Source organism: Schistocerca serialis, chromosome 7 (assembly GCF_023864345.2).
Source record: "Schistocerca serialis cubense isolate TAMUIC-IGC-003099 chromosome 7, iqSchSeri2.2, whole genome shotgun sequence".
NCBI lineage: Eukaryota > Metazoa > Arthropoda > Insecta > Orthoptera > Acrididae > Schistocerca > Schistocerca serialis.
This window is the reverse complement of record NC_064644.1, coordinates 453,815,479-453,841,167: the sequence shown is the minus strand read 5'-3', so window position 1 is coordinate 453,841,167 and position 25,689 is coordinate 453,815,479. Positions and strand designations below refer to the sequence as shown.

The window sequence follows — 25,689 nt, the reverse complement described above, 5'->3', positions numbered from 1 at the left end:
TCACATATGCATCAGAATTTATGGTGGTTCCACTTGGCATGATGTCCACAAGCAAGAGCCCTTCGGAATCGAAAAACACCGTAGCCATAACTTTTCAAGCAGATGGTGTGGTTTTGAATTTCTTTTCTTGGGTGAATTTGCATGATGCCACTCCATTGATTGCCTCTTCGTCTCTGTTGAAAAATGATGGAGCCATGTTTCATCACCTGTCACAATTCTTCCAAGAAATTCATCTCCACCATTCTCGTACTGTTCCTAAAGTTCGCTGCATACCGTTTTTCTTGTTTCTTTGTGAGCCACTGTCAACATCCGGGGAACCCACCTGGCACAAACCTTTTTTAACGCCAACACTTTCAGTATTCTGCAAACACTTCCTTCCCCTATCCCAACGTAGCGTGACAATTCGTTCACCGTGATGCATCTGTCAGCAGTCACCAATTCGTTAACTCTCTGCAAAATTGTCTGGAGCGTGTGCAGTACGAGGCCTGCCGCTGTGAGGACAATCCTCAATATTGCCGTGCCCGCTTTCATCACGTAACCTGCTTGCCCACCGACTGACTGTACTGCGATCGATAGCAGCATCTCAATACACCTTTTTGAACCTCTTGTGGATGTTTCCCACTGTCTAGTTTTCACAGCACAGGAATTCTATTACAGCACGTTGCTTCTGACGAACGTCAAGTGTAGCAGCCATCTGGAAGACATGCTGTAACGGCACCACCCGCGGGAACAGGTTGGACTAAGTTTGAAAGCAAGCGGGAAGGATGCATCTACACACTGTAAAACTTTCACACATGCAGAATGAAAACTGTATTTTTACAAAAGTAGTGTGCATTTCTTTTGGAGCGACCCTCGTAGAACTCACTTTACATATGTTTTACATGATTTTTACGTCATTCTGTCGACATTTTCAGGTTATTTTAGTGATAATTTTCGAAGTATTTTAGGTCATCATGATCTGGCAGCTGCGGAGACAGGTCCTTTTTCATACTCGTAAACTAAATGATTCTCAGTGGGACAGTAGCCCCTACTGCCACCCCCTCCTCCCCCCACCTCCTCAGTTGCCCCTTGGTTGTGGCCCTGGTCTTGCTGCTGCCTCCTACGTGTGAGACGCTGCTGGTGCACGCGCCCGGACCCAATTGGTGGTAACGAGGGGTCCGTAACAAGGTCCTCCGCTTCGCTGCCGCTGGCGGGGACCACAGTGGTTTACAGCGCCGAGCTGTGAGGGCCGTCGCTTTCGCTGCCAGACGTGAGTATTTCGCGACTCCGTCTTTGTCTCACCCTGAGGCTGCCCGAGCAGAATTCCTTTTGGCACGGAAGTGGCTACCTTCCAAGAGCAGCAAAGTGCGCTCCACCCTATGCATTGTAGGTTTTTTTTAAAAGTATCTGCATTTAGCTAATTAGCTACATATACCATAGGTCATATTAACTATAATCATTGTGATAGGGACCCTGTCATTTGAATAAAATCTGCACAGACTTATAAATATCTACAGCTAAAAGCTTTACATCTACAGGTTTCTATTCAAGAATTGTTTTTGAACCTGGGTCCTGTAATATTCCATCCTAATCAGTACGCAGCAATTTAAAACTGTATGCTGGACCGAGCCTCGAACTCGGGACCTTGGCCTTTCGCGGGCAAGTGCTCTACCATCTGAGCTACCCAAGAACGACTCACGCCGGGTCCTCACAGCTTCACTTCTGCCAGTACCTCGACTCCTACCTTCCAAACTTAATCCGCCAGGAAGTTTCATATCAGCGCACACTCCGATGCAGAGTGAAAATCTCATCCTGGAAACATCCCCCAGGCTGTGGCTAAGCCATGTCTCGACAATATCCTTTTTTTCAGGAGTGCTAGTTCTGCAAGGTTCGCAGGAGAGCTTCTGTAAAGTTTGGAAGGTAGGAGACGAGGTACTGGCAGAAGTGAAGCTGTGAGGAGGGGGCGTGAGTTGTGCTTGGGTAGCTCAGATGGTAGAGCACTTGCCTGCGAAAGGTAAAGGTCCCGATTTCGAGTCTCGGTCCGGCACACAGTTTTAATGTGCCACGAAGTTTCATATCAGCGCACACTTCGCTGCAGAGTGAAAATCTCATTCTGGAGTATGCAGCAAAGTTAAATATCAAAATAAGTGTATTTTAGGTGTAAACATTCATAATTCTTGCTCCACTTATTTATCATTGATAGGAAATAATTATAATCAAAATATGTCCTCTTATCTTTCTGCCGCACGGGGTAGCCGTGCGGTCTTGGGCGTCTTGCCATGGTTCGCACGGCTCCCCCCGTCAGAGGTTCGAGTCCTCCCTCGGGCATGGGTGTGTATGTTGTCCTTAGCGTAAGTTAGGTTAAGCTAGATTAAGTAGTGTGGAAGTCTAGGGTCCGATGACCTCAACAGTTTGGTCCCATACGAGCTTACCAAAAATTTCCTTATCTTTCTCTCTTCCCACCTGCTTATTGTCTAAAGCTGTCAGCACACGGGACGAAGCAGCTAACGTTGGCACGCGAGCAGATGGGATATCCAACGTCACAAGGCACACCGCAATTAGCACATTGCGCGCACTGGTTAACGTGATATTGCGTTCTCAGCACTCTCCAGCAGCAGTTGTCGGCTTTATTTCGCTCGCAAACCATACAGTTTGTTCACAAAAATGGACACACGTAGAATTCCTACGTTATCTTTATTAAAACGCACATTCCCTTTCTTAACCTATGCTAGTCATATTCTTCTGTCTATGGTATAAATAAATAAAAACTTTAATAATATCTGTGGACATATAATAAAACGAAAACGAAAGGTACGTGTCCATCTGGTAAGGACATCAGCTGACAGAAGTTCACCAAATCAAACAAACTCACTCCTGACAGAGAGCGCAGTTACATTTACATAATATCAAATATTACAGAAATTATTTCCATTAATTTCGAAAGGAAGTTCCACAACATTTTAGGAAACCCGAAAGTGAAAAAAAAGTATACGGTAAGAAGCGAAATCTCTACCGTTCGATCTTCAGTGCCATAACATGACGCCTCAGCCAACTACGCTATGATATATTTCTAAGTCCAGCAATCTCGTATTTTTAGTTCCCTACACGCTTTAATCGCCGAACTGTTATTAATTGGTATATCTCGTTGGCCCCTGTCTCACGTGCTGTGACATACGCGGTACAGCCTGTTTCTCTTGTGGGCTTCGAATAGCAGGAAGTGACTTCACAGAACTCGCAGAACCTCGGTTCACATTAGCTAACTCGTCCCGTCTCCTGACGGCCTTAATGTCGGGTTTTGTTATGTGTTAACTGAAACACATTTTTCGCTTTTTTCGTCATTTATTATCCTCAGGCCAGCTGTTCACGACATAGCTTCTGCAGACATGTGAGACAAATTACAGACATCTTGAGACCAGTGGCATAGGATCTTTAAAGATCGAAAGCTAAGCACACACGTGTTCTTCTGAGAGTATTGTATCAGTGATAGTTTGTAGCACTGTAGAACTTTCCCATAAATTTTACATCCTGTATTTAGTAAACTTATTTGTCTATAATTTCCTGCGTCTTTCCTGTAGCCTTTTTTAAATATAGAAATTACTTTTGGTGGGTACCATTCTTCAGGTACAGAACAGTTCTTCCAACACATATTTAAAAAATGGAGGAAGCAAAATTCTGAAATGGTTCCTCCGTATTTGATTAATTCAGCATTAATGCCATGTAGGCCAGTAGCTTTTCTAGTTTTGTTACATTTAAGCTTGCCTTTAATTCTTTTATGTCTATTTCATCTACAGAGTTATATCAATTTTTATAGAATAAACCTCTTCATTATCTTCATCATATCATAAATTTCTGTAATGGTGTATCCATTGATTATCTGTTATTGTATTAATGTTAGCAGTATCTTCCTCTACTTTATTCATATGCATCGTAAGTTTAAACGCTATATTGTGCCTTCTATGAATGTCGTGTTCAACATTAGCACTGAATTTATCCCAGGGGGTGTGATGGGATAAATGTGGAGGTCAGGATGCCCGTAGTCCAGGATAGCTGTGAGGCAGTGACTGGATGCCTGGTAGACGTCCGACGTATCTTCAATGAAACAGTAGTGATAAACCACATATTTATTGCTCGATGCCACAATAGTCGTGCCGATGTCCAGAGACGCCGACGTCCAGGACACAGCTTATAACCCTACCACCACTATCGTAATTTAGTATGCTTTTACCTAAATAACAGGAAACCCTGTCTCTATGTTGCCACATATAACCCTCTTACTAAAATTTATATTAGTTTACAAATAAAGTACAATATTGGAGGATAGTCCTGTTAATACGAAAAGCTAATCACAGAGTAGATTTGACCATGTGTTGTGTCTACTGCATAAGTAACTCAAACTATTCAATTATTTTCCTAAGATCTTACCCAGCTTTTAGATGGAAACGCAGTATGAATAGTATTATATTGAAGCTAGGACAACTCAGTTCCAAGTTCACTTAGTGATTTAAAACATCTACTAACGGTCGCCAGCCTATCCAGGCAATGAAACAGTGAAGTGTTGGGAAAGTAGAAGTATGAATTTTTCCTACTTTCTTGTTACTGTTTAAGTTGCTTCTTCAAATAACCATTAATTCACGTAGACAATGTTGGACTACACCCTTATACATTACATTTTTTAAAGAGAAAAAGCCCAGAAGATAACTTCAACGAAACTTTAAAAAAATGGCCAGGGAAGACCTTTAGAAAAGCACTTTCCATAATCAACTAACTTAAATATTAAAATACCTAGCTGCTAAAGCACACACTTTTCATACTGAACATTTCACTTCAAGACAACCTCTTTCTTATTGGAATTTACTTTCAAAAACTATTACTCTTTGAACTAATTCTGTGTATTCATTTAATAGATTTTAGTAAATTTGCTTCACTCTGACTTAATTTTAGGTGAGCAAACTTTTACTATAACACTTTGCAATAATTTAGAAAACTTTCTCATTATTTACACAAAAAATTAAATGGTGCCTCTTTGTATTAATTTGGCACTTCATAAGTCTGTAAAACAGGATACTCGGATTAATCAAACACCAGGAAGGAACCCTATATAGGTGTATGATTAGGATGAAATAACAGGGTGAACCAGTTTCTTTAAAGTTCAAGAACGATTATTAAAAAACAGTTTAAATTAATGGTTCACGCTGTACAAAAGTGAAATACAAATGAATCTTATCTTGTGGCTGTAGGCTTGGGTGTGGCGAACAATTATAGCTTCTACACTCCCATAGTATCTTGCTGTTCGGGCTCTATTTCTCCTCTTGGCGTCGTTCAATTTTACATACAGTTGCCCAACAACTCGCAGCTATGCCGTAAGCCGTTTGCAGTCTTCATCCGTGGCATTTTTGTGCAAATTTGCAGGCAAAGCTTCTCCTGCTCCACAAAGGTGTTGCCTCAATCACTGCTGCCTACAGACTGTGTCACTTAATTCCCGCGCCTGCTCTAGGTAGCGCGCCAATTCGCCCTTGCCACCCTTTCCACTCCTCAGAGGCACTTCCGTTTCAAACAAAAGCACACTGGCTTTTACATAACATCTATTTCCTACACTGTTCCTAAGCTTGACCATTTCTTACAATTGTGAAATTTACATCAACATGAACAGCTTATACACAGAAATAATTTTAAATACAAAATGTCATCAGAAAATTATTTAACGTAATAAACAATTAGAATAGTATTTTACATACATCACTCACATACAATGCAAATAACTTGGATCTCCAATATATTAAACTTTACTTTACACATGCATGAAATGAAAATTTTAAATAAAAACAATTGTAAAAATTTAGACTAACCATAAACAGTGTTGTACGCTGACGCGGAAGACGTCGTGGTTAGCCCGTTCTACGGCGGTGTCGTGCAGGCGAGGAAGCGATGACGCAAACGGCAAGGCAATACCCTTGACACCACGAAGTCGGCGTTCCACTACGGCAGCTGCGTTGCGTAGAGGCAACCAAGTAGCTGAGGTTGATGCACGCCGTGGCGCGCGAGAACACTACGTGGACCCAGTGTAGGAGGGGTGCTCACCACAGCAACGTCTGCCCACGAGCACAGGCTGGCAGCCAGGAATTTGTCTGCCCAAGTGACGGCGAGTGAGTGGCCACCTAGCTCCAGACATGAGCCAGAGACCTGCAGTTTGGATGCTAGCAGCAGCTTAAGTAGGGCCGGCAGGTGGCCCACCAGTTAAGAGTGCGCTAGATCCATAGCAAAGGACATGACACCAGTGCCAGAGCTACGCGTAGCAGCAGCAGAGTTCGGGGAGCCAGTTGAGGCATGTAGACTCGTAGATCGACGTAGATCCTTCCTCAGTACTGGTAGCAAACAGATTGCGATACTTTTGACTACAAATAACAGTATTCATACAGTCTTTCACTGTCCTTGTTTTGCTACTGCGTCTGTTTTTGTAACACAGGTCACAATAAATTCTCGGCTCAGATGTGAAATAACGATTCTGCAGTGGCTCTGTCATGCTGCTGCGTCATTGGTATTTCCACTCCAGCTGCGTCCTGCAACGTATGAGGGGCATTCAGTAAGTAGTGCAACAGATATTTTTGGGCCAATTTCGGTTGCAAAAATGGAGAATTTGTTTTGGAACAGTGGAATATTCCGGCTTGATCCGTAGTAGTTTCATGAAGTTCCAATAGGTGGCGGTGCTACACGTAGCTTTCAAAATGGCGTCTGCAGCTGAGCTGCGTTCCAGGCAGAGATCTGTCATTGAGTTTCTTTTGGCGGAAAACCAGAGTATCACAGATATTCACAAGCCCTTGCAGAATCTCTATGGAGACCTGACACGGTGACTCGTTGGGCGAGGCGTCTGTCATCATCGCCACAAGTCGTGCATACCTGTCCTATCTCTCGCGTGCCGACGGGCCGCATACAGCTGTAACTCCTACAATGTCGGAACGTGCGGACACTCTCATTCCATGTGGTCCACGGTCACAATCAAACACTTTGCTGTTTAACTGGACGTCTCTGTTGGTAATGTTGACTCACTTGTTCAGTACTTGGGGTACTCAAAGGACCGTGACCGCTGGATTCCTCGCCGCCTAGTGCCGGCCGCTGTGGCCGAGCGGTTCTAAGCGCTTCAGTCTGGATCCGCGCTGCTGCTACGATCGCAGGTTCGCATCCTGCCTCGGGCATGGATGTGTGTCATGTCCTTCGGTTGGTTAGGTTTAAGTAGTTCTAAGTCTAGGGGACTGATGACCTCAGATGTTAAGTCCCATAGTTCTCAGAGCCATTTAAACATCGCCGCCTATCAGAAGACCATACAGAGCGAAGAAGTACCGTCTGTGCGGAATTGCTTGCGCGTTATGAGACTGATCGTGACCAATTTTTGTCGAACACTGTCACAAGTGATGAAACATGTGGTGTCACCGCCAGACACCACACTTGCTAGGTGGTAGCCTTTTAATCGGCCGCGATCCGTTAGTATATGTCGGACCCGCGTGTCGCCACTGTCAGTGATAGCAGACCGAGCGCCACCACACGGCAGGTCTAGAGAGACGTCCTGGCACTCGCCACAGTTGTACAGCCGACGTTCATAGCAATGGTTCACTGACAAATACGCTCTCATTTGCCGAGACGATAGTTAGCATAGCCTTCAGCTACATTTGCTACGACCTAGCAAGGCGCCGTATTCAATTGATAATTAATATTATGAAGCATGTACCGTAACGAGAGATGTTCTACAATTGTGGATTAAAGTTAAGTATTCTACCAGTTACCTCCTGTTTTGCTAGTCTTATTTTTCTGACCTGTTCCAGACCTAACGCCAGTCAGTGTGTAATTAAACGCGTGCATTTCGGCCTCCTCTAGAAACACAGTGTTGGCTCTTCTGCCAACACTACAAATTGGCGACTCGGATACAAATGGTCTCCTTTATATATAACTAATTTACTTGTGTCATGGCTTCGCCACAATCTCCAGATGTATTGTCTGAATTTTATCGTTTGCAGAATCAGCAGACGCAGGCCATATTGGATGCCCTTGGACAGCTCGTCCAGGGTCAACGTGCAATGCAAAACGATGCGGCAACCGCCGCTCCACCGCTACCGCAGCCACAACATGCAGTTGCACCATCTTTTCGTCCGTTTGATGCGGCGCTGGAAAGCTGGACGGAGTGGTCACGCCAATTTGGATTCCATCCCGCCGCCTACAGAATTCAAGGTAATGAGCGGCAGCCTCACTTATCATGTGTCGGCGTCCAAACGTACCGTGTGATAGTGAAATTGTTTCCCCGACGCGACGAAGCAACTCTGTCCTACGAAGAAATTTTGTCTGCATTAGATGCATATTTCAAAGAATCAGTCAATGTAGTTGCAATAGGGTATACGTTCTTTCGTACAAAACATACGGCCGGTCAAACTAATCGGGAGTGGGTTGCAACTTTGCAAGGTCTTACTAGGGATTGTGCTTTTGAGTGTGAATGTGGATTCCCTTATTCAGATACTATGGTGCGTGATGCAATTGCACAGAACGTTTCTGATGTTCGTATAAAGGAGCAAATTTTGAAACTAATCAATCCCTCCCTTCACCAAGTGATGGACATATTGGATAGGCATGACACACTTGACTTTGCTCAGGAATCATTTGAAACTTCGCCAGCCGTGTGTCATGTTAACCGGCCCGCCGGGCGAGCTGCACGGAACGGTAAACAGCCCTTGCGCACGTGTCCCGCGACAGCACGCAAATGCAGTGCTATAATCATGCCCGCGGTGTGCTACTAGACATTCGCATGAAAATTGCCCGTCACGCCAAGCTATTTGCTTTTTCTGTAATAAAAAAGGACATGTTCAGAGTGTTTGCCAGAAAAAGCTCAGATCGGACACTCACAACCATTCCAGGCCCTTTGCTTCATGCCAGAATCTGAATCGAACCAAGAATACTCAGGCTCGTGAACCTTCGCCCATGGACATTCATGTAGTTAATTCCACTCCGCCCAGTGCCAGTTTCTCTATCAGTGACTGTGTTCGTCCCACGAATAGTGTGCGTCGCCGTCGACGGAAATCCCGTCAAGTCGCAAGTGCTTCTGTGCCAGTGTCTGTTCACGTTGCACGAGACAGTCGCTCTTGTCGTCAGTAGGACAATAAACTTTTTGTAGACTTGGACATTCATGGCAACGTGGTCCCATTCCAGCTCGATACTGGAGCTGCAGTTTCATTGATCAATAATGACACGTACAAACAACTGGGCACACCTCCGTTGCATGCCGCAAATGTTACGTTAAATAGTTATTCAGGTCAGAATATCCCTGTGTTCGGACAGTGCAGCCTTCTTGCAACATACAAGGGACAAACAAAACTTGTGTCATTTTACGTTCTTCGTTCTTCTTCTGCAGTGAACTTGTTTGGTTTAGATTTATTTCAGTTGTTTAACTTATCTATTGCAAATCAGGTGCTTTCAATTGTTTAACATGTCTATAGTAAATCAGGTCCTATCAGTGAATCAGACTGTGCCTTCAGATAGTGTTTCTCGTCTATGTGAAGAATTTGCAGACATTTTTGCACCGGGCCTTGGTTGCGCTAAGAACTATAAAGCACAATTGGAACTGAAAGTAAACGCGCAACCGAAATTTTTCAGAGCGCGCAATGTTCCTCACGCATTGCGTGATGAGGTCGCAAGAACATTACATGATTTGGAATCACAAGGTGTGATTGAACGTGTGCAGGCTTCTCTCTGGGCATCACCCTTAGTAATATTGCCAAAACCTTCCGGTAAATTGAGACTTTGCGTGGACTTCAAGGCCACAGTGGATCCACAACTAGTGATTTCAACTTTTCCTTTATCCATTGTGATCTCCGGAAAGACGACAGAAGAACATTTAGCCAATCTCAGAACATTATTTCAGGTATTGCGACAAAATGGTCTTCGCTTGCGGAAGGAAACATGTGTGTTTTTTGCTCGGGACTTACCCTATCTGGGCCATGTACTCAATGCCCAAGGCATACATCCCAGTCCAGAGCACCTCTGTGCCATACAAGACTTGCCTTCGCCGCAGAATTTGAAGCAGCTACAGAGTGTGCTGGGAAAATCAATTACTATAATAAATATGTGCGCAAAGCCTCTTCCATTTCAGCTCCGCTTCATCGCTTACGCCGTAAAGGTGTTCCGTTCGTCTGGACGTCGGAATGCGAACGCGCCTTTCGCCAGTTGAAATCGGCGTTGTTTTCTAATACTTGCCTTACGCCATTCGATCCCCAGAAACCCCTTTTGTTGATGGTAGATGCATCGGATTTCGGGATCGGTGCTGTGCTTGCGCACAAAGATGGATCGCATGATCGCCCTATTGCCTTTGCGTCCAAATTGCTCTCGTCTGCACAAAGAAATTATTCGCAGATCGAGAAAGAAGCCTTGGCTCTCGTATTTGGTGTTACTAAGTTTCATGATTTCTTGTATGGTCGTCACTTTACCATCATCACAGACCACAAACCTTTGACATCGCTTTTTCATCCGAACAAGCCTGTACCTCCACGTACAGCGCAGAAATTCATTCGCTGGTCTATTTTCCTCTCGCAGTACCGCTACGATATCCTGTATCGGTCCACTGCTAAGCACGAAAACGCCGAAGCGTTGTCCCGTTTGTCTGTTGCTGAGGATAGAGCATTCGATTCTTCCGAACTTGCTTGCATGTTCATTGATTCGGAAACCGATGACGTGGTCGAATCGTTTCCGATTGATTTTTGTCGTGTAGCTACAGCCACAGCTGCTGACCCTGTCCTTGCTGCCATTTTGCGTTTTGTTGCTACGCAATGGCCCTTGTCAAAGTCATGGATCGAGGATCCGTTGGTTCGCCGATTTTTTGCTCACAAGGAGAGACTTTTTGTTCGACGTGGTGTTTTGCTGTTGCGTTCTGATAATGATCAGTCCAGGGTCGTGGTCCCACGTTCGTTACAGTCCTCTGTCTTACGGCTTCTCCACCAAGGACATTGGGGTATAGTGCGCACGAAACAACTTGCTTATCAGCACTGTACTTGGTTCGGAATCGATGCTGCGATTACGAACATGTGCTCTTCTTTCATGGCGTGTGCCGAACAACAATCCGCACCGCCGCGGAAATTCTTTGCATGGCCAAAAGCCACTTCCCCTTGGCAACGCTTACACATAGATTTTGCTGCTCCATTCTGGAATGCTCGATGGTTGGTTGTGGTCGATTCATTTAGTAATTTTCCTTTTGTTGTACGGATGTCTGCCACGACGTCATCTGCCACCATCCAAGCGTTATCCGCTATCTTTTGTATTGAAGGTCTTCCACAGACTATTGTTTCCGACAATGGCCCACAATTCATGTCCGCAGAATTTCAGTCATTCTGCAAGGCCAATGGTATTCAACATCTGACATCCGCGCCGTTTTCGCCTCAGTCAAACGGTGCCGCTGAACGATTGGTCCGGACTTTCAAGTTACAGATGTTGAAGTTGAAAGAGTCGCATTCTCGGGAGGACGCGTTATTGCTCTTTTTGTCCTCGTATCGCTCTCAGCCCCGCGATGGTCGTTCGTCGACTGAGTTGCTCCACGGTCGTCCTCATCGAACCTTGATCTCTTTGCTGCATCCGCCGCATCAGGTTCCTGTGCAGCGGCAGCCACCTGCTTTTGCTCCAGGCGACGTTGTAAACTATCGCAACTATCGAGGTTCACGGCGTTGGCTCGCAGGGCGCATTCTTGGCTGCCTCGGCCGCGCGATGTATCTGGTTTTGGGGGCCTCTGGTGAGGTGCGTCGGCATCTCAATCAGCTGCGCCACTGTCGTCGCACGGGTTCTGCCGCTCCCCGTCTGCTTTCAGCGACGGTGCCGTCCGGTCAGCGCCCTGGGGACCCATCTACTGGCTCGCCTCATCCCCAGGTGTTACCGACGCTGCCTTCCATTTTGCCACATGGCGACGCGCCGCCGCCGCCGCCGCCGCCGCCTGTTCTCCCGCCGGCGACGCCCGCAGTGGACGCTTCGCTGCAGCCGCCAAGCGCCTCCCGGGGTCACGCGCTGCCGATCGCTTCCCGTGACCGGCTGTCCTCCGACATGGAACTCTTGCCCGCTCCGGACCACACGTCGTCTACGCCCGTCGGGTACCCCGACGCGATGGAGGTCGACCCTTCGGCCCCTCCTGTCTCTTTACGGGCGCATACACCGCATGTTGGCGTGAACACTGGACTAGGTTTTCAGGCGTTTCCTAGCTCCCCTCGGACCGAATAGCCGGGTGCGGGTGGCACAGCCTCGCCTGTTGTTAGGCTCCCCACCTCGTCGCCTACGTCAACATGGGGTCCTCCCCACGGCAGGCGGAAGCCTTATAACACAACCGTTCTCCGATTTGCGGGGGAGGAATGTGGTGTCACCGCCAGACACCACACTTGCTAGGTGGTAGCCTTTTAATCGGCCGCGGTTCGTTAGTATATGTCGGACCCGCGTGTCGCCACTGTCAGTGATAGCAGACCGAGCGCCATCACACGGCAGGTCTAGAGAGACGTCCTGGCACTCGCCACAGTTGTACAGCCGACGTTCATAGCAATGGTTCACTGACAAATACGCTCTCATTTGCCGAGACGATAGTTAGCATAGCCTTCAGCTACATTTGCTACGACCTAGCAAGGCGCCGTATTCAATTGATAATTAATATTATGAAGCATGTACCGTAACGAGAGATGTTCTACAATTGTGGATTAAAGTTAAGTATTCTACCAGTTACCTCCTGTTTTGCTAGTCTTATTTCTCTGACCTGTTCCAGACCTAACGCCAGTCAGCGTGTAATTAAACGCGTGCATTTCGGCCTCCTCTAGAAACACAGTGCTGTCTCTTCTGCCAACACTACAAAACAGTTTTTCATTACTTCGGACCGGAAACGAAACGGCAATCCAACGAGTGGCGTCACACCACTTCTCCTCCGAAGAAAAAGTTCAAAGCCGCACACTCACCAGATAAAGTCATGGCGACGGTCTTGTGGGACTTTGAAGAGGTTATTCTGTTTGATTGCCTCTGTCGTAGTGCGACGTTCCATTTCGAAGTATGTTTTGAAACGCTCAGCAGATTGAAGATACGACTTCAGCGTGTTCATCGCTACGAGAGTGCGAACAGTGTTCTCCTTCTCCATGACAATGCAAGGCCTCATATAAGTCTGTGCACCCGAGAGGAGCTCAAAGAACTTCATTAGATTAGATTAGACTAGATTCAGTTTTCCTTCCATAGACCCAAAAAATGTATTTGATTCTCGTGGGTGTGGAACATCTCAGAAAGTATGACATAAAAACATAAAACATTTGAATATAATACTTACTACCCTAATCATTTGTCAGGAGATAGTCGAAAATAAGTTAATACAATGTAGTAAGCTGGGACAGCTAATATTTACAGAATTAACACACTGTCAGAATGAAACACTGTTATCCACAATTAATAAATTTATCATACACAAAATACCTAATCTTGACTGCTGTGACCAAGTATTGTTAAAATTGAAATCTAACTGATATTTTTACTTAAGCTGACTCAGCAGAATCTGTTAAGGTATTCATCTATGGAGTAGAAGGAGTTGCCTATCAAAAAGTCTTTCAAATTCTGCTTAAACCGCACTTTATCTGAAACCAAGTTTTTAATGGTTACTGGCAATTTATTAAAAATGTGTGTTCCTGAATATTGGACCCCTTTTTGGACCAAGGTGAGTGATTTCAGGCCTTTATGTAGATTCTTCTTATTCCTAGTATTGATACTGTGTACTGAGCTATTGATTGGAAATGGCTATTACATGGAACAACTTTCATTAAGGATTAAATATACTGAGAAGCAGTGGTTAGAATACAAAATTCCTTGAACAGGTTTCTGCAAGATGTTCTTGAATTTACACCACAAATGATTCTTATCACTCGTTTTTGCACCCTAAAAACTTTTGCTCGGTTTGATGAGTTGCCCCAGAATATGATCCCATACGACATAATAGAATGAAAGTAAGCAAAATATGCAATTTTTTTAATATTTATATCTCCTACATCTGACATCATCACAGCAAATACAGACTTTTTTAGGCGCTTAAGCAATTCTGTGGTATGCCCTTCCCAACTGAATTTAGTATCGAGTTGTAATCCCAGAAATTTAACACTGTCTTCATATGTTATACTCATGCTGGAAGGAAATCTCTCACAGGTTGTGAACTGCATATAGTGGGTCTTCTCAAAGTTTAATGACAAAGAATTAGCTTTAAACCACTTATGAAGGGCAGTGAAAATTTGATTAGCAGCTATTTCTAAATCTGTATTTGATTTGCTACTTATTGCAATGTTTGTATAATCTGCAAACAAAACAAACCTTGCATCTGGCAATGTAACAGATGAGAGGTCATTAATATACACAAGAAAAAGCAATGGACCCAAAATGGAACCTTGAGGAACACTACATGTAATTACTTCCCGGTCAGATGAAAACTGACTGCTTACTGCACAGGTATTTCGTATTGGACTGTTCTTCCTCATCCACTCTTATTTTCGCCAACATGTACACTTTTTTCGACGTTTCAGATGACGTAGGCACCTAACTATTCTTACTGCACACACTCACGTCCACGAATATGTCCGCATATAATTTCAGTTCTCTCTAGGGCTCTGTGCCTCAAGGGAAACGTTATAGAATCGCTTTGTTGTCCTTCCGCCTGTCTATTTGTGAGACTGATAGGAGCCCTCTCTCTCACGAACTGGTATATGTATCATGTTCAAATTAATGTCACAAATTAAGGACTGTGGTCTCTTGAAGGTGTAAAAATTTTAATCTTCTGTGTCACTTCAATAAAGAGATTTATGTCACATATTTTCATACTCGGAAATTCAAACATAAAAACCATTAGGGTACTTCCCGTAGACTTAGAATAATGAAATTTGGTGAGAAACAAGGTTTCATAGTGAAAGTAACGAAAAATCCGAAAATTGCCAATTGTAATTACGTCAAACGAAAAAATATCTTTGTCTATTTTTTTAACCTTCTGTTTGTCTGTTCGTCTGTTAAGACCCTTCTTCTCTGAAACAGTTTGGTGTATCAAGCTGAAATTTATGTCATGCATTAAAGTCTACGGTCCCTTGGCGGCGAAAAAATTGTAAACTAAGTCCATGCAATCAAAAGGTTCTGTTATTTATGTAACATATTTTGATATTCGAAAGCTCACTCATCAAAACTTCCCGTTGACCTAGAATCATGAAAATCAGTGTGAAGCAAGGTTTCAAAGTACAGCTAAACTAAAAAAAAACATGAAAACTATAATTATATCACATAAAAATATGTTTTGCCATTTGAACGTACATTACATTCATCATCCGTCAAAAGCATAATAGAGGAACATTACTGCATGTAAATATAAAATGTTAGATGTAGTCACGTTTTAGTAAGTAAATAAAATGTGTTTTATTAAAACTTCACTCTCTACATACGTAAACTGAAGCCCCCCACTCGCTTGTGTTTGTGTGTACTAGATAATCTTAGGAACTACTGTAGAGATTTTGATGCGACCTTGGAATTGTCGGTACTCAGGATGGATGAACTATATATGTAATATTAAATTTGTACGGGACCCTTAGTCAGTGAGTCCTACTAGCTCTTGACAAATTTTTTAAACCTATTTGCGGCGCTGAGCTGGCTGAAGGGATGCCAGAAAATACTTTTTGCTAAAAATAAATGTTAATAACAACGTCCGTGAATAGTGACATTGATCAGTAAGGTAGGTACCTATCCGATAATCATGGACTGAAGTTTCACTAACGTCTTGTTCTTCCCTTCCTCAAAAATCTTGAAAGGTCCTTGTCCACGATGCTATAGACCTGCTATTGAAACATTTCCAGATAATCAGTACTCACTATTGGACTGTTTTCATACCTAAAGTTGTGGTCGGATGGACTACATATTCGAACGTCAAAGTCGAGTGTTCCGAGTTTCTGACGTCATAGTGAAGAAAAACTGTTTTGCTCGAATTCGTACACAACGGTGAGTTGAGGTTGGCTACAGAGTGATGCAGCAACTGTCTTCGTACGAGCAGAAATGATTAGCGAACAAGTCAACACAACAAACAGACGATTTACTTAACATGTATTTCTCCAAGTGTACAAAGACGCATTACAAATAATGCAGTAAGAAACAGAGTCCAGCTATCACAATGTCAACAAGGATGAGGCTTCTAAATTAAGTACAAACAATGATGTCATAGCTAAGAGGCTCCAAGTGCGAGTGGGCTGTGTTGCTGCCACTGACCGTTCTATATCGCGGAGGGCAGAGCCACTGGGGATGTGGCTCAGCGGGTCACCGGATCCCACATTGGCGTCTGATGGAAACTTACAATTCCGTTGCCAACTTTCAGACGTCTGTGCGATGGTATCGATACACGATAGTACAAAAAACACATTGGTGAGTATTAGTGTATGCATGTGGTACAGTCGGCAGCAGGCCAGCGTTCGTCAGAAGTTGTGTTGTCACATGCTGGCGGGAAGAGAGGAATTTACGATGGGCTTCCTGTGGGGGATCATGACAGGCTGAGGGCATGGGATGGCACCCTCTGATTGGGACACTTACTGGGGAGCTGTGGTGCCCCTTTGTGTCTGAAGACGGCACGGGACGTCGCATCGCTCATGTTCTACAGACACGCGAGAGAATATGTTTCCTTTAGAAACGAGGAGTGACTAATGCAGATAGAACCTCTGGCTGACAAAGCTGTCCCTTCAGCGGCGCTGAGCTGGCTGAAGGTTCCCCCCTGAAAACCTCTTTTGCTAAAAAAAAAAAATGATGCCGAGGAAAGCGGTAGCTGAAGAATGCGGAAGCAGGTAATATCTTTTCCAGACTCTCATGAAAGCACAGAACGCTTCAAGTTAGATGTTTGTCTTCTGACTTACATTCATGTGGGGAAGGACCTGCCATGAGAAGCTGGAGGGGTAAGTTTGGTCATGCATTTGCTTCAGGCGGTATCTTATTCTGCGATAGAAGTCTTAAGAGTATAGTCTGGTTTGTAGAGTGAACTTGCTCTTATTCAGAGTCAGGTAGTGAGCAGTAGCTTGCCTTGATTCGGGATACAATTTTTCCATCCTGCACTGGGCGCTGCAGTGGACTTTGACCATTAGCGTTAATGGTTTGTGCAGGCATCCTTGGGTAGCAGCCAGTGAGGGCGTGACATTCAGCAGCATCACGTCGCCTGCGATTGCAATCATCGAACCAGCCGCGGTGAGAACAGCGTGTAGTGTGAAGCTTGAGACAGCAAAGTGCGGCAGGATGGTTAGATTTCAGGTTAGGCAATGTGGGACTAGATTAACAATAATATGTATTTCTGTAGACCACAGAGTTTAGGCGCGTAGTTAATTACCTTTTGCCCTTTCACCTTGTACTGTTTGAGTCGAGTAATCACGCATCTTAATAGTTAAGGTCGAGAGACTATCAGTCATTGAGTCATGACAGAGGTAACTGTGTTTGTTTCCTTAACTGTTGAATCCTGCCTAGTTATCAAAGATGGGGTTTCTAGGAAACCTGCTTCTCGGATCGCTAGAAAACAATTCAGGCACATCGTATTAATGAGTTTTATTACGAAAAGTACATGACAATACTTAACTTTGTGTTAAACAGATGTGTCGCAAGCAGAGGGCGACGGACAAAATAAACGATGTTCTTCTGTATGTACAATTTCCGAGTAGCTGGTCTTGAAGTGCCTAATCTTGATGCTGCTGCAGAAGTGGGCCGCCACCAGTGGGCGAGGCACTTATGTCATCTTCGCATAGAGGCCGCTGCCGTCGCGTTGTCATCCTGGAGAGGGGTCGGTCAGCGTGCAATTGGCTGACGTCTTCTTCACAGGCCTCTCCACTCTCTCGTTGCCGAACGGCGTGCCGGCGCTTGACTTTATGCCGTAACAACAACCACCACGGTCTTACTTCCAGAGATTTCAGATAAATGTTAGGTTGTGTGTTGTTCATTATTAATGCTGTGTCATTTCTTGCCTTGGAGAATTCTACATAATTATCCTATCCAAGCGCATTTGTCGCTTCTGGCGACCTAGTTTATCTTGTGTTTTTCTAAATCAATGAATGTTGTTGGATCATCAAATCTGATTTAGGAGATAGTGTGAGCACCTGAATTATTGTACCATTTAATGCACCTCTATAATTTAGTTGGTATGGCTCTTATATGGCTGTTTCTTCATTTATTCATAATTTGTCAAGTAGCGATTTAGAAGCTTTTCTTGTCTGTGTCAGTTTTGGACCATTAGATTCATACACTATACCCAAAGTGTCAGGAAAGAGAACAAATTTTGCTTTGTCAGACGAGAGGAGTACAAGCATGTTATCTGTACAACCATCGTTTCAGTGTCATGGATAGCATACTCTTCATGACCACCAAGCAAACAAAATAAATCGTCATCATCCATTCCAGCCTCTGACCCTATATTCTCCAGTTGATCCACCTATTGCACTAGGATGTGTCTTATACGAAGATGTTGGTTTAGCTTTACGTTCACTTGTGATGAACAGACGTTGACAACGAACATGTAATCTAGTCTTGCCATGTCTGTTCCCAGTATCAAGCACGCTGCTCCCCTCCTTCTGCTAAGGATCAGGAAGGACAATCGTGCTGTATTTCAGATGGCAATTTGGCTGCTGTTGGCTGCTGGTAGTGGGTACTGTCTCTTACGTCTCCAGACGAAACAGCTACAAATCTGTGATCTGGGCCCTTTCCACAATTTTTGCAGTTTAAGGTGCAAGGTCAGACAACGGCCCACAATTCGTGTCATCTGCACTCAACGATTTCTGCCGCTGTAGCGGCGTTTAATACCTGATCACTGTGTATAGAGCTTTTTAGCAAAAGTAATAAGGAGTAGTATTGATTAGCAGCTGCAAGCCGATAACCACAGTGTTGCGACATGTGGGTCAGAATAAGATACATGTAAGGGGATTGCGAGATGAGGTTAGCTGTGCTCAGGAGAAAAATGACCGAAGCAGGTGGGTCGATGTCACCACACCAGGACAAGTCTCTTGTTACAGGCGACGTGACTACGTGCCAGGTTTTAGTGACACAAATGCGCCTCGGAGCGATATAAATATGTCTGAATTTTGAGACAGAAGCACTTGTCGTCGCTGGAGTCCAGCACCACCACGATGCCAGGCTCACACTGGACAGCAGAGACGACTGGGCATCGCCGACAACAGACCTGAGTTCAAGACGGGGATGCGCTTCTTGCCGCCAGTACTTAAGTTCCTCACGGAATTTCGTGCCACATCACCATCAACCTGCCGTCCGCACCTGCTGCTGGCAGCACTGAATTAACTTCCCAGGACTTTAACAGAACAGCGCCAGCCGCCGCCCGACTCCTGCCATAGAGCAACGGGTCAAATCCCGGTGTCAGCAGTCTTCTCCCACCAACGAAGGAGACGCCATTCTTCAGAGTGGTGTCAGCAGGGGATCGTTGAGCCCGTCACCGCACTATTTGGTGACAGCGGTGGTACTAACAATGCCTACAACCGACATCTGTGGATGAAGAAAATGATTCTACCGCTGCGTGGGTGCAGTTTCGTCGACGCATTTTGGAATGAGTGCAATCTTTTTATTTTATTTTTGTTCGACTGCGATGTCATGGCAAATGAGTAGGTTTTATCAGGGGTAGAGAAATACTTGTTAAGTTCAGTGTGTGGCAGGTGGACGCAGATGGTATTTGGAGGAAGCGTGAATATAAGTTCGATATTGCAGTGCTTGTGGTGTTAAGAAGATCGTTCTTTACAACGGCACAGGCACTGCAGTGTAGCATTTATCCGCCAATACCAGGCAGCGACTTTCAATTAAAATGCTCTCCCCTGTACGGAATTTACATAATGTATGTACTCGTACAGGTTGTGATGCAGGAACGACGACATACAAAAGTTTGGGTTAGGCTGTGAGTCGTACGCGGACAGCCAAAGCGGTTAGGGCAACAGGTCGCTTAAAGGTGGAAATCCAGGTTCGAGTCCCGATCTAGCACTAATTTTCTTTGTCGTCATTCCCTTACACAGCTCTTTGCAACTGCGTGTACATTTCCTATATAAATGTGTTAGTTTTCAGTTGGTTACTACGGGCAATATGGGTATCATGAACAAGAGGTATGGCTCATCGCCTATTGTTGTTATGGTGATTCAGGAGGTGTAGCTAAGTTTGGTGTTGTTTCGATGTGTAGTAGCGGTTATGAGCAGCCTCTCAGGCGAGAGATGTTAAGTGACCATAAGAAGTAATATGACAGTGTTGTTATTAAGTGTTCTCGTGATTTGAGCCTGTTTCGCGCAGAGCAAGGAATATGGCTCAGTATTTAAGTGTTAGGATAGTGGTATGTTTAAGTAGTTTCTGTTTTCTCGTTTATGGTTGTGTAACTGACAAGAGGTAATCATATAGTGGTCACCACCACAAGAGCAGGGTTTTCGGTAATGCAATGTGCTACCACAGGATAGGTATCGAGAATTTTAAGAGGCTAGCGGAGAAGAAAGAGCGATCTAGGAGATTAGATGATGCTGAGGTGAAGGAAGCAGCTTATTACAAACTTCCGGAGTATAGGGAGAAGATGTGGAGAAAGCAGGAGGACTGGGTAATGGAAAAAGAGCCTCAAGATGTGCGGATTATGTCAATTATGGAGAGAAGTGGAACAGAAGAAGCAGAGAGGAGGGACAAGGAGGAAGCTGAAAGGGAGAAGAGCAGGCTTGTGGATAGTTTACTAGTTCCTGTTAATTACCGTTAATGTACTTGAACCATTCGGTCCTCAAAGGAGTAGGGAAGAACGTAGCAGATGGGTGGATGATTTCTTTAGTGGGAAAATTAAAGCAGTTGTAGATGATGGCATAATACAAATTCGTGGAAATTCACGCGATGCACATAATAATCACGTTGTTGACGTTAAAGAGAATAATGTACAAGTACCAGCTTCGATATGCAGTTGAACTGTAGAGTCTGAGGTAGCAGGATTGAGTGTGGGCTCTACTGAAGTGACTGAGTGTGGGGATAGCAACATGGGTGATTTAAGTGGAGCAGTATCTCCCCCTTCGGGCGATGATGCATGTTGTGCCGAGGCCATAGAGCATTGGCCAGATGCACGAAGAAGTGAATATGCTGGTGATTTTTACATCGTCCAAATAGGAACTGCAGATAATGTTATTGTTTTAGATACTACGGGGAATACACAAGAAAGTATTGACAGTTGTGTCGAAAATGTTATGGCAGAAACGGTATAGACACAACTGTTTCCCCAGAAGCATTATGAACAGAAGAAAAGGAAGAGGAGACGAGTTCGTAGAGTGGGAAATTAAGTCAAGAGGACTGAATCTGTTGAAGAGTGAAACGCCAGAAGTTCGGGAAGTAGCTCGAGGGCAAGTAATGAGTCACAGCCTTGCAGGGCAAGCAGGTGACCTGCACAGCGACCTGTTTACAGCACAGCCGAAGTCTGATGCACACGACGAGCATGAAGTGGGTGAAGGATACAACAAGAGTCTGAAAGTAAACGTTCCAACTGAACATCACACCAAAGTTATCCTTCGGCGACAGAAAGCTGTTGCCAGTGTAGAGCTGTCACGAGGTGCGTGCGTCTAGCGTATAAGACAAACCAGTTAAACCGTGAACAAATACATTAAGGAGTGATTCGCACGGTGTAGTGCCACTAGGTTCCAGGAAGTTGTTTTGGATGAGCAGGATTTCCGAAAAACAAAGCAATTCCAGAAAAATTCAATTTTTAATGGCCGATACAATAATGGGTGACTACAGCAGGGGGATAAAATAGTGAAGGCAGCAGAGGATCAAATAGGTAAAGAAACGAGGGCTAGTAGAAACCCTTGGGTAACAGAAGAAATATTGAATTTAATTGATGAAAGGAGAAAATATAAAAATGCAGTAAATGAAGCAGGCAAAAAGGAATACAAACGTCTCAAAAATGAGATCGACAGGAAGCGCAAAATGGCTAAGCAGGGATGGCTAGAGGACAAATGTAAGGATGTAGAGGCTTATATCACTAGGGGTAAGATAGATACTGCCTACACGATAGTTAAAGAGACCTTTGGAGAAAAGAGAACGACTTGTATGAATATCAAGAGCTCAGATGGAAACCCAGTTCTAAGCAAAGAAGGGAAAGCAGAAAGGTGGAAGGAGTATATAGATGGTCTATACAAGTGCGATGTACTTGAGGACAATATTATGGAAATGGAAGAGGATGTAGATGAAGATGAAATGGGAGATATGATACTGCGTGAAGAGTTTGATAGAGCACTGAAAGACCTGAGTCGAAACAAGGCCCCCAGAGTAGACAACATTCCATTAGAACTACTGACAGCCTTGGGAGAGCCAGTCCTGAGAAAACTCTACCATCTGGTGAGCAAGATGTACGAGACAGGCGAAATACCCTCAGACTTCAAGAAGAATATAATAATTCCAATCCCAAAGAAAGCAGGTGTTGACAGATGTGAAAATTACCGAACTATCAGTTTAATAAGTCACAGCTGTAAAATACTAACACGAATTCTTTACAGACGAATGGAAAAACTGATAGAAGCCGACCTCGGGGAAGATCAGTTTGGATTCCGTAGAAATGTTGGAACACGTGAGGCAATACTGACCCTACGACTGATCTTAGAAGAAAGATTAAGGAAAGCAAACCTGTGGTGTCACCGCCAGACACCACACTTGCTAGGTGGTAGCTTAAATCGGCCGCGGTCCATGTAGTACATGTCGGACCCGCGTGTCGCCACTGTGATCGCAGACCTAGCGCCACCACCAAGGCAGGTCTTGTGATACGAGAGAGCACTCGCCCCAGTTGTACGAGAACCTTGCTACCGGCCAGTTGTACGAGAACCTAGCTACCGACCAGATGTACGAAGCCTTTCTCTCTCATTAGCCGAGAGACAGAATAGCCATCAGCTAAGTTAAGGGCTACGAACTAGCAAGGCGCCATTTGTATCAGTGCCTATAGCTTACGAGTATTCAAGAGAGACGTATTCCAAGGACTAATAAAAAGATAAGTAATAAGCATCTACATTCTTTTCTTCTTATTCATTTATAAGTTCTCATGTTCCAGACTTCACGCCCGTCGGCGTTAGCCTTGCGTGCCCTATCGGCTACAGCGTTAGTCTAGCGTTCATTTTCAGCCATCTCAACTTCACGGTGTCGGCCCAGATACCGAAACAACATTGGCGACGAATTAAAGTTTTCTTTCTGATTGCTTACATTTATTTGTGTCATGGCTTCGCCACATTCTCCAGATGTACTGTCCGAATTTTATCGCTTGCAGAATCAGCAGACGCAGGCGTTACTGGATGCCCTTGGACAGCTCGCCCAGGGTCAACGTACCATTCAAACCGATGCGGCCGCCGCCGCTTCTTCGCTACCGCTGCCACTAAACGCTGTTGCACCTCCCTTTCGACCATACGTGGCAGCCGATGAGACCTGGCACGAGTGGTCTCGCCAGTTCAACTTTCACCTCGCTGCCTACAGAATTCAAGGTAATGAGCGGCAGCCGTTTTTGCTTTCTTGTGTCGGTGTGTCCACATACCGTGTGATAGTGAAATTGTTTCCCCGACGAGACGTAGCAACTCTGTCCTACGAGGAAATTTTGTCTGCATTAGATGCCTATTTCAAAGAAACAGTTAATGTGGTTGCAAAACGGTATACGTTCTTTCGTACAAAACGTACGGCCGGTCAAACTAATAGGGAGTGGGTAGCAACATTGCAAGGACTTACTAGGGACTGTGCCTTTGAATGTGACTGTGGTCTTTCTTATTCAGATACAATGGTGCGTGATGCAATTGCACAGAACGTTTCTGATGTTCGCATACGGGAGCAAATTTTGAAACTAGTTAATCCCTCCCTTCAACAAGTGATAGACATATTGGATAGACAGGACACACTTGACTGTGCTCAGGAATCTTTTGAAACTTCGCCAGCCGTGTGTAACATTAACCGGCCCGCTGGACGCGCTGCGCGGCCCGGTAACCGGGCCTTGCGCACGTCGACACAGCGGCCGCCGCGTGCTAAGCCAGGTGTGCCGCGCCAGCACACGAATGCAGTGAAATCATGCCCGCGGTGTGCTACTAGACATTCGCGTGAACATTGCCCGTCACGCCAAGCTATTTGCTTTTTCTGCAATAAGAAAGGACATGTTCAAAGTGTTTGCCAGAAAAAGCTCAGATCAGACAATCACAATCATTCCAGGCCCTTTGCTTCGCGCCGGAATCGAACCAAGGACACTCAGGCTCGTGGACCTTCGCCTATGGCCATTCATGTCGTTAATTCCGCTTCGTCCAGTGACACTTTCTCTAACGGTAACTGTGTTCGTCCCACAAAAACTGTGCGTCGACGTCGCCGGAAATCACGTCAATTAGCAAGTGATTCTGTACCAGTGTCTGTTCCAATTGCACAAAACAGTCGCTCTTGTCGTCAGCAAGACAATAAACTTTTTGTGGACTTAGACTTTGAAGGCAAAGTGATACCATTCCAGCTCGATACCGGAGCTGCAGTTTCATTGCTCAATCACGACACGTACAAACAACTGGGCAAACCTCAGTTGCGTTCCGCAAATGTTAAGCTAACTACATATTCCGGACAGACAATTCCTGTGTTAGGACAGTGCAGCCTTCTTGCAACATACAAGGGACAAACAAAACTTGTGTCATTTTACGTTCTTCGTTCTTCTTCTGCAGTGAATTTGTTTGGTCTCGATTTATTTCAGTTGTTTAACATGTCTATTGTAAATCAGGTCCTATCAGTGAATCAGACTGTGCCTACAGACAGTGTTTCTCGGCTGTGTGCCGAATTTGCAGACATTTTTGCACCGGGCTTAGGTTGCGCTAAAAACTATGAAGCACATTTAGAACTGAAGGTCAACGCGCAACCGAAATTTTTCAGGGCGCGCAATGTTCCCCACGCATTGCGTGATGAGGTCGCAAGAACGTTACACGATCTCGAATCACAGGGTGTAATTGAACGTGTGCAAGCTTCTCTCTGGGCCTCACCCTTAGTAATTTTGCCAAAACCTTCCGGAAAATTGAGACTTTGCGTGGACTTCAAGGCCACAGTGAATCCACAGCTAGTGACTGCTACTTTTCCTTTGCCCCGCCCGGAAGATCTTTTTGCTAAACTGTGCCCGGGAAAATATTTTTCAAAGTTGGACCTAGCCGATGCGTACTTGCAAATACCGGTGGACGACGAATCCCAGCGCGTATTGGTGGTTAACACGCATCTTGGATTGTACCGCTTCAAAAGACTGCCATTCGGGTGTGCATCCGCCCCTGCCTTGTTTCAGCAATATTTACAAACTATTTGTGCGTCGGTCCCTACTGCAGCAAACTATCTGGACGATATAGTGATCTCCGGACAGACAGAAGAAGATCATCTTGCGAACTTACGAACATTCTTTCAGGTCTTGCGGCAAAATGGTCTTCGCTTGAGGAAGGACAAATGTGTGTTTTTTGCTCGTGACTTACCATACCTGGGACATGTCATTAATGCCCAAGGCATACATCCGAGTCCAGAGCACCTCCGTGCCATACAAGAATTGCCTTCCCCTCAAAATGTGAAACAGCTACAGAGTGTGTTGGGTAAAATTAATTATTACAATAAATTTGTGCGCAATGCCTCTTCCATTTCAGCTCCGCTTCATCGCTTACGCCGTAAAGGTGTTCCGTTCGTCTGGACGACGGAATGCGAACGCGCCTTTCGCCAGTTGAAATCGGCGTT

General features: G+C 44.8%; 1 protein-coding gene across 1 annotated transcript in view; it reads left to right on the top strand.

The window, feature by feature from the left end:
• The first annotated feature begins 1,118 nt into the window (after nt 1-1,118).
• The window catches only part of LOC126412657 (probable cytochrome P450 6a20), a 121,285-nt gene continuing 96,714 nt past the window's right edge, over nt 1,119-25,689 (top strand). The window contains exon 1 of the mRNA XM_050082360.1: nt 1,119-1,249. The gene's annotated coding sequence lies outside the window, so the exon portion shown is untranslated. The remainder of the gene's footprint in view (nt 1,250-25,689) is intronic.